General features: G+C 42.6%; 2 long non-coding RNA genes across 3 annotated transcripts; one reads left to right on the top strand and one right to left on the bottom strand.

The window, feature by feature from the left end:
* Positions 1-1,453: 1,453 nt before the first annotated feature.
* LOC144298533 (uncharacterized) lies at positions 1,454-9,769 on the bottom strand. 2 transcript variants are annotated; one of them, XR_013365458.1, is made up of 3 exons: positions 8,633-9,769; positions 6,959-7,072; positions 1,454-2,814 (listed from the first exon to the last, which is right to left on the bottom strand). It is a non-coding gene; the product is annotated as an uncharacterized LOC144298533 (long non-coding RNA). The 2 variants fall into 2 exon arrangements; XR_013365459.1 differs by lacking the exon at positions 6,959-7,072 and having other exon boundaries at positions 8,633-8,893; positions 9,395-9,769.
* Positions 9,443-14,229, top strand: LOC144298532 (uncharacterized). Its single transcript, XR_013365457.1, has 2 exons — positions 9,443-10,880; positions 12,696-14,229. It is a non-coding gene; the product is annotated as an uncharacterized LOC144298532 (long non-coding RNA).
* Positions 14,230-14,954: the final 725 nt, after the last annotated feature.

Genomic DNA, 14,954 nt, shown 5'->3' with positions numbered 1-14,954 from the left:
TCTCTGTCAGAGCATTTGCTATTTATGTTTTACAACCTCTTGTTGCGTGCCAGCTTCCCACACTAAATGATGAGTTTCTTTCTGTATCCCAAAATTAAAGTAGGCTCCGTCCTTAGTAGATAATAAATATTTGTTGAAAGATCAATGAATTCTCTGCTAGAACCTAATTTCTAGTGCTTTTGTGAAAATAGACCTCAATGGGTATTTAACAAAATAAATTGAAGGTTCTTTACATTCTATAGGAGGCATCTGTTCGATTTGCCTGGCTCACATCTATTTCCCATTAGCCTGGTCCGGGTGCTATAGTATGACGGTTTTCCTTGAGGAAATTACCTCTCCAGCTCATGAAGGCTGACTGATAAATTGCTAGCAACTTTCTAAACTGTGTGAGATTATGCAGATAGTTTGAAATCAACCGTGGTGGGAGTATTTGCACATGGAAATGCCCCCTGCCCCCACTCCCAGAGCCAGTTGCTAAATATTTACCTGCTCACCCACAGTCGCAGCCCACGTGGTTTGACAGGAGCCAACCCCCACCCATAGCCCACCCAGGGTGGACACTCAGCTCAAGCCTGGCCACTCAGTGTAGTCCAAGCCTTCCAGGGCCACAATGGTTGGTTCATAGGTGGGCACCCTATTTCTGCCTAACCAAAGAGAAGCTCTTCTAGGTCTGCAGCTGAAACCACTGAAGGGAGGTGCTCCCTGCCCTGAGATGCCTGTCTCCAAAGATGGCAAAGAACCCCAGAACCGCTGGGCTGCCAGGTGGAGAAAACCCTTTGAGAATGAAGCCAACAGGAAGACAGAGAGAGAAGCGGTCACTAAACTAAGTCCTAAATCCAGGAGTGACTCAGATTGGTTCTCATTCCTAGACATTCCAGTTTCCTCAGTCAATAAAGCCCCTTTTTTGTTTAGGTCCTTTTGTGTTGTTTTATTGTCACTTACAATCGGACATATCCTGCCTTATAGCCTGTCCCACCCTGCTCATGAGTATTTTCCTATAATGTGGAAGGCTCTTCTTCGAATGGTTACCTTGCTCAAATGAGTGACCCTGCCCTGGGGACTGCCTCTAGACATAGACGAGTGTCCCCAACAGCTGTGTAGATTCCATGACCCGCCCTCCTGGTCCCAGTTGAACCCCTTCTTCCCCTGTATTTGCAAGTTTCACCTGGAGATGTTGGAGTTACGCCACATTATTGGGAGCACTTGAGAGAGAAGAGCCATAATCCTCACCAAGTCCCTAGCTATCCAACGGCTGCCATGCCCGTGGCTGCTTTCTTGATTTTATGAAAAACCCCAACGAATGCCATGTTTTGGCTTAAGTTATTCAGATCTGCCTTCTATTAACTGCATTAAAAGAATCATAACTGAGACTTTCCCCCAAAGGACAGCACAGGAGCCAGTGGGAGTCAAGACGATTTTAGGTAGTAGAGGAATATTTTGCTTCTGACAATTATGTATTTATTTTCACGTATATTCTGAAAAAAAATTGCAACTAACACATCTTAAGGGATTTCATGGATATCGTTACTTAGGATGAAGCTAAAATGAGTATTTTTTTCAATCTGTCAATTTCAAGAAAAACATTCAATAAATGTTGGCTGAGAGCAACAGAAACCAAATCTGGTTAACTTAGGAAAACTGCAATTTCTTGGCAGGAAATTAGGAAGTCCCCCCTTCCAAACTGAGGGAAAATCTAGAGAAAGGAGCTAGAAAACTGAGCAGGAACCAAAGGCAGTTGTGTCCGAGAATCCAGAGAGACATTCTAATTAAGACACTACCCCCCAAGTACCATGGCCACTGCCGCTACTAGACGTCGCTGCCACTGGCTTTGCAACACTGCCCGATGCCTTTGCCACAGATTCTTTCTAAATGAGAGAATTTCTGCGTGCTCGAGGTTTAAGCACAGCAGAGCCTCGTGTGACCTGAGCCAAGATGCCACACACCTGTACCACAGGGGGAAGGGGAAGGGAGTACTTACCAGTGGGTCTCAAACATAGCTGCCCATTGCAATCCCTTCTGGAGCTTTAAAACATGCAGCTTCCTAGTCCCACCCCAGACGTTCAGATCCTATTGGTCTCAAGGATAGGCTGGGCATCAGGAGCTTTTAAAGGTGTCCAGGGGATTTTATGGTGCAGGCTGGGTTGAAAACCAGTGGGCTAGATCATCTGGCTTCCATAGTGGGCAATTTTATTCATCGAGGGGAGCTTGGCTTTATCTGAACTCTCTCCTGCTTTCCACAATTGATTTCCTTGCTCTCCTTATATGCTCTAGTGCTGAGGCTGTTTTCAGCTCTTTCAATTATGCGATTTCCTTATCTTTATACTATGGAGAATACCTTACAAGATTTCTTAAACAGCAACTAAATTTATCTGCCTGTCATTTTGTTTTCATTATCCATGATAGCAATCTCTCGCATAGCTTATGAGAACCTATCAAGTGATTGGTTTCAAACAAACAAACAAAAATCCACCCAGTCAACATTTGTCCCAAGGTGGAGGGGTGGCTTGCTGCTTCCGTGGCTTGCACATGATATGTGTCCGATTCGAGTGTTCGCTCCAACCCACAAAGACTTCTCTCCTGAATCTACGGATGTTTGTTCTTATCTGCTGTTCACTCCTTATCACAAATAATGGTGTGCTGTTTTCTGGAATGTGATGCAGTGGCCGATGTTCTGCTCCGTAATGAAAGCAATAATTCTGAAAGCATGCCGAAGGAATGAAGATGCATGGTAATTGTCAAAAGTTCTTCGTTTTGAAGGCGAATAGGCATTTGCTCATCGTGGTTGACAGTTGATGGCTTTCAGCTGTAGAATGTCTGTAAAAATAACAAGAATTTTAACAACCTAACTTCTGTCTTGCTTTCGGATGAGATTATCAACAAAAGGAGGTCTGGATCTATGGAATGCATGAGAAGATCAAACTCAAAGTCATGTTGAACCACAGCTGTGATTCCTGGTGATTACCCATCTGGCTTACCTGGGTACCAGCCTGCGACCACCTGCCCCAGAGTCAGAATCTGATGATGCAATTGGTCTGTCTTTTCTGACTCTTAGAACCTAGGGTTTCCCTACCTTTGCTCTTCTGACACTTGGAGCTAGATAATTGTTTGTCGTAGGAGGCTGCCCTAGGCCCTGGAGGATGTTGAGCAGCGTATCTGATCTCTCTACTCAAGATGCCAGGAGCACACAGGCCTCCTCCAACATTGTGACAACCAAAATTGTCTCCACCCATTGCCAGATATGCCCACATGGCAAAATCACTCCCAGTTGAAAACCAATGTTCCAGTCCTCAGTCCCTATTAGAATCACCTGGAAAGCTCAAATGCCTTGACCCCCACTGCAGTGGACTCAATCTCTGACATGGAGCCCAGGTACCCGCACTAGAAAAAACTCAGAGATTCTCAAGCACAGCCTGGGTTGAGAATCTCCATCCTCATGCAACTATGTGTGGTGCCTCTTCGAGTCCTTCTCAAATACTTTTATAATCCGGCCCTCCACTTAGCAACACATGAGCAACTACTATGTAGAAACAATATTAGCTATCATGTCGAGTACCGTCTCGTGGAATTTGCAATTTAATGAGGTCATGAGAGTGCAAGGGAAATAAATTGTTTTTTCATATGTGAGGACATGTGGGAAAATACCTAGAAAGGAGACTTAAAAGGAGTAAGAGGAAATGAGTGCTGATCTGGGAAAGGAGAGCAAGGAAGTTAATGGACAGATGGGAACACAACAAGGAGCCCAGCAGGGGCGAATGTGCCCCCCACCTCTGAGAGGACACAAGAGGCCTGGGGCGCTTTGATTTTTTGAAGTTCCTGGTACATTTTTAAATGTAAGGGGTTATACAAATTACCATGTATGTTTAGCATTTACCTTTTTTTAAATAACAACTTTGTTATATTCACACACCATAAAACCCACCATTTCAAAGTATACAATTCAGTGATTTTGAGTATATCTACAGAGTTGTACAATCACCACCACTGTCAAATTTCAGAATATCTTCATCACCCCCAGAAAAGAAACTCTCATCCATTATTAGCAGTCACACCCCTCCCCATTCTTACAAGCCTCTAGCCCTTGGCGACCAAGAATCTGCTTTTCATCTCTATAGGTTTGTCCATTCTGGGCATTTCATACCAACAGGACCCTATAATGTACAGCCCTTGTGTTTCACTACCTAGACAGCATCTAAGAACAAAACAAAGCAAAATAAGAAGGAAAACAAAACATCCTCCCAAGAGGCAATGAAACTTGGTGCCTAAGAGATTTTGGCATCAGACCAAATTAATTCCTCTACCCTCTAGCTGTATGGTCTGGAGCAGACACCCAAAAGCATCCCCAGCAACCTACTCACTGACCAAATCCTATGCAGAGAGCCTGGGAAGGCTAGATGGGCATTGTCCTAGCCACTATAGTTTTGCTAAAAGGAGAAAATGGAAAGTCTCAGCTCCTAGGAAAGGTCTTTCCTTCTGTGATTACAGAGATGTGCTTGAAGAATGTGTGAAGGCAAGAACCTTGGACACATGACCACCATATTGCAACCATGAGGGAAAGGCCAAGGGGATCGCAGGAATACCAGCCCAGATTCTGACACTGTTGAGCTACTGAACCAGTTCCAGCAACTGCCTTCTCACAGATTGGTATGCCTGAAAAGCAAGCCTGTGTGTGTCTAAGCTACTACCACTTGGGTTATGGTTACTGGAAGCATCGAGTATCCATGACTAAGGCAAAAAGTTATTTCATCTCTCTGCACTAATTCATGTGTTGGTGGGTAGAGTTCCCTTACCTACTAACCAAGAATCCCTTACCATGGTTGAACAAAGAGAGCACTTTCCTTTTGGGAGTGTCTCTTTCCTTTTCCAGGAGTGCAAGCTCCTGGGATTCGTGTCTTGTTCTTGTTTGGCCAAGGTATGGGCATGTTAGCCATCCTATGCTCATCAGAAACTCCTCCCTGGATTTGATTCTTGAAATCGAAAGTTTCTGGAGTACATTCTTTCTAGTAGAAGAGGGCTGACTAGTTAGACTCTTCCCAACACAGCGCTGTCCTCCTATTCACTCATGCATGCATTTATTCCTTCACTCCAAAAAATATTTAGGGAGACACTACTATATGCAGATGTGAGGATATGGAATTGAAGAAAAGAGGCAAATTCAAGTAACTTCTATCCAAAGAAAGGGAGTTAGATTGTAAACAGATCAGTGTCATATAATATCAGATGGTGATGGGGCCACAAAGAAAAATAAAGTGCAACGAAAGGGATAGTGACAGGAAGAGGGGAAAGATGGCTCCTATTTTAGAGGATGACCAGAGGAGGCTTCACCAACAAAGCTGTGTTTGAGGAGAGAGGCTCCGGCAAGAGTGTTCCAGGCAGAAGGTAGCGCACATGCAAAGGCCCTGAGGCAGGAGCACTCTTGGTGTATTAATGGAACAATGAGGAGGAAGTCAGTGTGGCTGGAACAGAAGAATGGAAGGGAAAGATGACAGATGAGAAAGCTGGAGAGGTGACAGGCACTGGATCAGTCAGATCAAGCCGTTTACTAACACATGAGAAACTTTTAGAAGGAAGGATGGGATCTGGCTTAGGTTTCAACATCCCCCCCCCCCCCCCCCACACCTAGACAGACCATCAGGGAGGAGAAGGAAAGCAGTAAAACCACTGAGGAAGTAATGGCAGTGTTTTAGGTGAGAAACGACCCTAGACCCGGGGTACAATCCTGGGGCCTAGACCCGGGGTACAATCCTGGGGCTTGGAAAGCGGTCCGATTCCAGATATATTAAGAAGAAAGAGCCAACCAGATCTACCAAAGGACTGGGTGTGGAGTGTGAGAGGAATAGGAGAGTCAAAGATAACTCCAACATATTGGGTCTGGGGGACTGGGCGAAGGCAGGTCCTGTTTGCCAAGGCAGAGAGTCACAGGGACATTGAGCTGCCAGTCATGACCGGGGCCTGCTCTGTGGCACGCTGGGCTGCCTCTCGCAGAGTCGGCTCCCTCAGCGTCCCACGGGCTCAGACCTCCCAGTATTCTTGCAGTAGCTCCCTTTGGCCTAAAATAACCACAGTCCATTTTCTAGCATTAGCAATCAAAGCCTTTTAAATGATAAAAACAGGCTGAACCGGCTTCTGAGCCGGTGTCCGCACCGGACCCTAAATGCCATCCCGACCACGTTCTGAGCAAGAACCAACAGATTCACCATGAACTTTTGGACGCCACCCATTTCTCCGTTCGAGGCTGATTTTTCCCTCTCACGGCATCTCTCCTCAAAGAGACAGATTTTGCCAGTACAAGGTGGGGAAGTGTCAAATACTATTAAAACTTGATTGCTAATTCAAATGCTATTGTGCTTGATATGCTTGTCATGTAAAAGTGCACAATGTAGCTTAATAAAATTGATAGAACTCCCTTTGAAGATATTTTTGTCACAGAGGCACTCAATAAAACTGTTTCCATCAGGCCCTTGTGCCTCTTCGATATTTTGTTAGCGACACATTTTCATGAACTAGTCCAGGGCCTGGCAAGGCGTGTTTTAGAAAGAAATGTTGGAGGGGGAGGGAGGGGTGTTCAGATTTTTCTTTTTATTTCTTGTAATTAGGAAGACCTCCACCAACTGCCTAATGATGCGGTTCATCTGGGTCACTGGGAAACCGAATCAAAGCTATTTTTCTTCAGAGTCATGTGCGATCAAATAAATAACCCACAGAGGTGGCTGCAGCTAACTCAGAAATAGCTCATTATAAACACCAAGTCCAAAAATTAATCTAGTCAGGGAAATATTCCTTTTCTTCTTGTCTACATTCGACCAGTGTTTTCAGCCAGGGACCCAGGAGAACCTCAGATTCACATTCGGTACCAAGATGGTGGAGCTTGGCTCCCACCTTTGAACATGGCCAGAGTGGAACAGAAGGAGGGAAGTGATTTCTTAGTGGTAACACTGACGAGTCTTGGAGAGATACTGACCCGAGTTCAAAGCTGGGTGGTTTGGGGAATTCACATCATCCTGGAGCTCAGATCCCACGTCTAGAAACTGGGGACCAGATCCTATTACTACTATGAGAGGTAGTTCTCTTTTGACTGTAAGTGACAGAAAATTTAATTCAAAGAGACTTAAGAGAGAAAAAAAAGACATTAATTGACTCAAACACTGGAAAATATTGAAGAGAGAGCTGGCTTCTAACCCAGCCTGACCCGGGGGCTCAAAAGTCTCCTCAGCTCTGTTTCTTGGCTCTGACTCTACCCCCCACCCCCACCCCATCGGCTACCCTCGTAGGATGACCGGCTCCGTATGATGGCAGGATGGTGGCCAGCTGTTCTGGCCTTATGGGTTTTTCTAATGAAAAATAGAATCCCCCTCCCCGACCATATGAACAATGGCAAAAACTGTGTCACGTGCCCATCTCTAAATCCACCCTTACACTTGACGGGATGAGCACTGGGTGTTATTCTATATGTTGGCAAATTGAACACCAATAAAAAATAAATTTATATAAATAAATAAATAAATAAATAAATAAATAAATAAATAAATCCACCCTTAAATCAGCAATGGTTGATCACACGCCCCACGATGGGGCCGTGCATGGGGTCACATTACTCAGATCACACAGATTTGGGGTCTTGCTAGCAAGGAAGAAAAGAGGGCAGATACTGGAGGTAGAAGGAGCAGGTTTTGATGTTGAAAGTCTGAAAACAAAAGACACAGCCGTCCTTGTCCTTCCGTCCTGAAGCTCACAGACATTTCAGGTGTGGGTTTGAATCGGTTTGGTGTTAGTCTTAAATGCAAAATGATTCAACAAGGGAGAAATGAAAAGATAAGTGAAAGAGACCAGTAATCTTCTTAGAGCAATCACTCACCTTTTTGCTTTTCTTATCTCTTCAGGGGTTTTTTGCTTGGGGTTTTTTGTTTGGGGTTTGCTTTTTTTTTTTTTTTTTTTTTTGGTTTGGTTGGTTGGTTTTGTTTTGTTGGTTTTCATTTTAATGCAGCTGAAGTACATCTGCAACAGTTCCGTACTCTAGCAAAATCTGGGATTCAGGCTTACCAGATTTCAGATTTACTGCCTTCAAGTCCCCCCCAAAGGCTAATTATTTGTAAACGGCTTTATTTTTCAATCCTGATACCTACCTGTAACTTATGTGTTTGCCAGTAAATTAACGCACTGAGAATGACTTCTCACTCAAGGTACAATGAAAACATGAGAAATGGGTTTTAATAAAGAGGGTTTGAAAGGGGATCTGAGGGAGAGCAGAGAGGCACTCGCTTCACATCGGAACATTGAAAGGACACGGGGAAGGCATGAAGAGTCTCCGTAATTACTCTATCATGGAAACTGTGTCCATCGATTGTCGGTGGTTGGCTGACTAGAGAAGACACTTGCTGCATGATTAAATGTCATTTACATAAAGTATGAATTACACACCATTTGAACAGAAACTTCATTTCCTAATAGAAATATATTGCAGGTCTTTGTCTCATGAAAAACTAATTATTGTTTCTTTGTGAAAATCAAATAATAAAGAAAACCTGAAAATCTCTCTCCTAGCCTCAACCTCCAGGGAAAACTACTTGTCACACATCCATCTCAGGCTTATGTTTGTACCTGTTTACGCAAGCATACACAGATTTTTAAAACAAACCTGGAATCGTGTGATAATGTCAGGGGCCAGGAACATTTATGCTCTCCTCACCGTGTTTCCCTGTAGAGGAGCCACGATCACTATAACACTCTTGCTCCTGCCCCAACTGAGGAGTGAGTTCATTGATGGATGGGTGATAGCCATTGGTCCTCCTTGCGCAAATGGACGAGGTAGCGTATTAAAAAGCTACTTGCAATCTGCTCCTTCTTCTCTGCCCCAGAACCATGCAATCTCTGAGTCAGCAATCTTCGATAAGTGTAACTTTTCCAAAAAAAAAAAAAAAAGTGTAACTTTTCCCTGGATGGGTTGTACCCAGGTGGATGCACTTCCAAAAAGATTTCATCAGCAATAAAGCTGTTTTTATCTCCATCTGTTTGACTTTCTGCCTATCGAATTATTTCCCCAGATAAATTCCTAGACATGAAACTGTTGGATCAAGGCACATGGACACATAAACTTATTGTTTGTATATATGTGTATATATACACACTTAATAGCAGCTTTCATTCAAAAAAAGTCTATGTCACAGAACCTTGTGTCCACTTTCCCACATTTCTTAGCACAGAACATTTCCTTCTTACTGTTTTCCATCTCTCTGAAATAAAATGATTTTATTTGCAATTTTGTTATTCCTGAAGCTGTACCATTTTTCAGATGTTTGTTTAATATATTCTTTTATGAATTGCCTGAGAAATTAAATTGTATTATAGCCAATGTTCTGATACACGTGTTCAATGTCAAATTACATCACAAATGCCTCACCCCGCCTCTTCTCCCAGAGTTCTTCAGATGGACTGACTCATCCTAAAATCAGGACTCGGAGTTCCAAGGGAAACTATCTCTGGCTACTTGGGGGTAGAAAAGGAATTTAAGGGCAGCCCGGGTGGCTCAATGGTTTAGCGCTGCCTTTGGCCCAAGGCCTGATCCTGGAGACCTAGGATCAAGTCCCACATCAGGCTCCCTGCATGGAGCCTGCTTCTCCCTCTGCCTGTGTCTCTGCCTCTCTCTCTCTCCCTCTGTGTCTCTCATGAATAAATAAATAAAGTCTTTAAAAAAAAAGAAGAAAAGAAAAGAAATTTAATAAATGTCATTTCATGGTCAGAGAATCCTCATGAGGGACAGAGAACGAGACTTGGGAACGGCTCAGTCAGGAAGAATGCCCATAGTGACATCACAGAAATGTTCCTGGCATCCACCAGTCCCCCTCTAGACGCAGACCCTGCAGCCACCTGCACTGCTGTGTGGGCTCTGGACACTGTCCTAAAGCCCCTGCAGCTGCTGCCTCCAGAGCCTGGGTGGGAATCCCACTCTACTCACCTGCTCCTCTCACCAGGAGGAATCTCAGGATCTGCAGTGGGTGTCAGACTGTGGCTGTCCTTGAGCTGCTGGAGAGGTGGAGAGGATGAGCCTTCTCTGCAGGTGACAGGGACTTACAACATGGAGACTCACTCATGTCTAGAAAGGATGTGAAGAGGGTTTGAGCAGCCAGAAGAAATGGCAAGTGTCCACCATGACGCTTGGGGGCCAGAACCACATATTGTGGTACCTTTGGATCTTCTGAAACTTTCATCTGTTCCATCTAACTCAGGCAGTTGAGTCCCTCCTCACCTCGCACGACACCTATTATCCCATTTTTATACATGCCAATATCTCTCTCTGGGATGCTCTCCCTTTCTGCCACAACCCTGCTGGTCCAGGCAACACCCCATTAAAAATCATGCTTAAAATATATTGCAGAATCTGAAGTTTCAAACTGTCTTCGATAAGAAAAAAATCAATTTGCCTTCTGCTTCTTTCTTGCTAGATTTAGAAGGAGACATTTGGCCCATTCTTCTAGGAAGGATGACTTTCTCCAGGATGGAAGACAAACATTCTAAAACAGACATGATCACTGTCTTCCTGCTTAGAATCTTAAAAAAAAAAAAAGTTTGCTTAATGAATGAATAGAAACTTTTTCCTTAACCTAGAATTCTTGCAGCCATCCCTTGCTATTTTTCCTGCACCTGAATGATGGAGCCCTGTGGAGAAAAATCGCCTAATGGTGTTGATTGATGTCCTGACAAGTGTAGAAGGATGTGAACATGTTTTGATAGGTACACTCTACTTGCTTGACTTTGTCTTTGCTACACTGGATGGTGCCTTCCAGAAATGGTGATCAGCCGGTTGTGTATCCCAAGAACTGAGCTTGAGGAAGGAGGATGTATTTTCATAGTGTTAGCAGCTGGAACTCCTTTTAACAGGCAATCAGGTGAGACAGCTTTCAAGGGGGCAGCGTCTGCATCCACTCTTCTCAGTTGAGCCAATCACACTAAAAATTCCCAAAGTTGGAATAAGTGGACCCTTCCATTACAAAGTGGGCATTGGGAAAAAATCCCAAAAGAAATAGGTCGAAATTATAACAGTGGTTACCTTTGGGAGGTTGGACTAATGGGATCCTAGGTTTTATATTTTTAGTTTTTTCTTCTTCTATAGCATGCATTTCTTTTTTTTTTTTTTTTTTTTTTTAAGGATTGTATTTTTAAGTAATCTCCATTCCCAATATGGGGCTCCACCTCACAACCTCGAGGTCAAGAGTCACATTCCCTCTCCTGACTGAGCCAGCCAGGTGTCCCTGTGTGCATTTCACTGTAAAATAACAGTTCCTCCTGTATCGTCCACCCCCTCCCACTTCTCTCTCCCTCATCAGCACTGTGGAAGGTCTGCCCATCTCTCAAGACCCATCAGGATGCTACCTCCTTCAGGAGCCTTTGCTTCTCCTCCACAGCTGTATTCTCTCTCTCTCTTTCTTCTCCTCCTCCTATAACACAAAAGACCTCAGGCTGGCTCCACCATCCCTCACTTGTCTAACCAGGGATTACATTTAATTAATGTCTCGTCTTAGTCTGTCCTGTTACCACCACCCACCGTTGTGAGAACATACTCTACTTAACTTTTTTATTTCAAGCCATGACTGGCACAACAGCTTACACAGATTAGATATTCAACCACTGTTCACAGTATTGAATTCTCTTTTTTTTTCTAACCAAGGAAAGTTTACCTTATCAGAATAACGGCCTCAAATGCCACTTATCTCTAAGAAATTAAATGAGTTTGGAGTTGGCATATCCTTGAGGAACTAGAGGCTGAAATTTTTCACGAAATCCGTACCTGGAGGCCTCCGTTCTCACAAGCTTCAGGGGATCTCCACAGCAACTTATGTGAGCCCCTTCCAGATCAGAGTTTTACTAGGTGATTTATGGGGGTGAGAAGTAGGAGAATATGATCCTGACTGTAGAAATGCTGACAATAAAAAATGTGAACTTATTCTGTGACCCAGAGACCCCGTAGAGATCCATTCCACAGACCCACCCACATGGGCACCAAAGATACATAAGCAAGGTTGTTTGAAATACTTTAAAAACCAGACACAATCTCATTCTCTGGGTAAATAAGTGAAAAGATATTCCTATTGACTATGGAATATTCTCCGGTTGTTATAAGGAACGAGGAAGATCTATAGGTATTGAAATGCAAAGATCACCAAGGCAATTGCTAACTAGAAAAATATATCAATATATCAATACATAGGCTATGATTCCATTAAGTAAAAGTAATAGAAACAAACGGCTTCTTTTTAAATTTCACATGTACATAGGAAATGTTTAAAGTATACACATTTACTTGTGAACAGTGATTACTTCTGGGGAAGGAAGAGGATTTTTCTGGAAGGGATGAAGAGGGACAAAAACCCTGCATTACAAATAAAATTATGAAATATTTGCTGTTTGAATTTGTGTCAAAGCGCACGTCCCTATGTTACATGCGTCATTATAAACATTTTTTAAAAGAATCGTAATTTCAGGGCAACATTATAATTCACAAACATGTTTAGATGAAGACTTTTGTAGAACACCATGGAAATCCGTTTATTAAACTTTAAATAATGAAAGTTTGCGTGTCTGCTTTATGTCAATATCTTATTAAACTATAGCCTTAAACTGTAGCAGTTGAAGGAAAATGTAATGCGGTGAAATAAATTGAGAAACTCCTATTGAGTGATTTATTTTTCTTTTCCTGAAAACAGGGGGGAAGTCATCATTTTCTTAAAGGTGGCATACCTTCATTTCAAGAACACCAGCATTTCATACAGTGTAGTGTGAGAAGCCCAAATCTAAAGAGAGAGGTAAAGAAACTGTATGAACAGGAATCAAAGAAGAGCAGGCGGTGATTTCCATGGATCTAAGACAATACAAACTACACAGACGGAAATCCTGAAAGACAAAAGTAAAAGAATGTCCTGGAAATTGTTTTAGGTAACAAAAATCACTCTGGAAAACCAGCAGAATAATCCCCCCACCTAGACCACCCTGCCTCCCTTAGACATGCCGCAAAAGATCTAAGCAGACGGTATTAATATTTACAATAAATTTTCTTTGTGCAGTAACATATATAGAGAAACAATAGCCAAAAGACCTATGGGATTACAATAATTTAAACTTATGTCTTTTGCTTCTATTGTACCGTAATACCGTGGGGATTTTATACATATTGAAAGATTCAGAATCATGTTATACTTCTTAAAGAGGAATTTCACACATATAAGCCGAAAATAAAACAATGTCTGGGAGAAAATTTCATAACATGCTCAACAAGAATTGTATCAGAATTCATAGCCCTATAGTCATTTTTTTTATTATTTTTACAAAAAGGAAGATAATGTTAAATATACGACTAACGCGCGCCCTCTAGTGGCGCACAGTGTTTATACAAAGGACTCGGAATTTGACCTATTTCCAGAAAAGGGTTGCCTCTCAGAGATGCTACGGTTGAAAAAAGACTCTGCTTCGAATATATGGCTTCGAATCACAGCATTCTTTGTTCAAGCCACTGCATTTTTTTTAAATGTTTCTCCTTTTCAACTATTAAATTAAACGCAGTTGGTTAGTCTTGAAAATAGCTTTTTCTTCTCGCAGCGCATCAAGGCTTGAAACCGCAATCACTTTTTCTTATTAAAATACCCTTCTTTGTTTAGGAATCTTTGAATGCAAACATGACTTCAAATGAATAGGAGATGGGGACACACATCTGTCCCTTTTTTAAAAAACTTCTCTTCTTTTGCCTCCAGCACAAACCCGCTGGTGCCTCCTTGTGGTCTGATGCAGATGAGGATAAAGACAGAATTAAAATCCCTCTTAAGGCAGAAGCAAGAAAGGGGCCGAGGAACCCCGCCACAGCATATTTCAGAAAAGTGCCCGCCACCAGCGATCTCTATATACAACCATTAATCATAGTTGATCCCTATTTGGTGCCACTCAAGTGAAAGGGGAAAGACTTTAAAAGCCTCGCATACTAAGCAGTTTAACAGCCATAAAGGTCTACAAAAGGAGTTTCACTAGAACAACAAGGTTTTCAAAGAAACACAGAAACAATGAGCTTCTGCAGCAGGAGAGAGCTTGGAGGTTATTTTACACAATATCTCACTTTCGCTTTTACCATATTAACATCCCATCTGTCCTTAAGGTTTGTCTTTTATGAGCTTGACTTTTGTTTAAAGGAAGATCAAGATCACATTCTACAATTAGAAACTAACCACAAAAATAAATAATTTTTTTAAAATACGGTATTATCTGGGAGCCTGGGTGACTCAGTCCATTAGCAACTGCCTTTGGCACAGGTCATGATCCTGCGGTCGGTGGATGGAGCCCAGTGTGGGGCTCCCCGCTCAGTGGAGAGCTTGCTTTTCCCTCTCCTTCTGCTTCTGTCCACCACTCGGGCTCTCTCTGTCTCTCTGTCTCCCTCTCAAATAAAGTCTTTTTAAATAAATGATAAAGTAATTTTAAGATAGTATTGTTACAGTCTAGGAACTGGGGTTTGTACTCAGGCTGAGACCTGCTCGATTTTGTTTAAAAAGGAAAGGTTGCCACTCTCTTACACCACACACAAAGGTAAACTCAAAATGGATGAAAGACCTAAATGTGAGACAGGAATCCATCAAAATCCTGGAGAAGAACACAGGCAACAACCTTTTTGACCTCGGCTGCATCAACTTCTCGCAAGACAAGTCTATAAAGTCATGGGAAAGAAAAGCAAAAATGACCTATTGGGGCTTCATCAAGATAAAAACTTCTGCACAGCAAAGGAACCAGTTGACAAAAACCAGAAGATAACCTACAGAATGGGAGAAGATATTTGCAAATGTCTTACCAGATAAAGGGCTAGCCTCCAAGATCTACAAAGAACTTACCAAGCTCAACACTCAAAAAAAACAAATAATCCAGTCAAGAAATGGGCAGAAGACATGAACAGACATTTCTCCAAAGAAGACATACAATTGGCCAACAGA

The sequence above is a fragment of the Canis aureus genome, chromosome 26 (genome assembly GCF_053574225.1).
Source record: "Canis aureus isolate CA01 chromosome 26, VMU_Caureus_v.1.0, whole genome shotgun sequence".
NCBI classification, from domain to species: Eukaryota; Metazoa; Chordata; class Mammalia; order Carnivora; family Canidae; genus Canis; species Canis aureus.
This window is presented reverse-complemented; position numbering and strand designations above follow the sequence as displayed.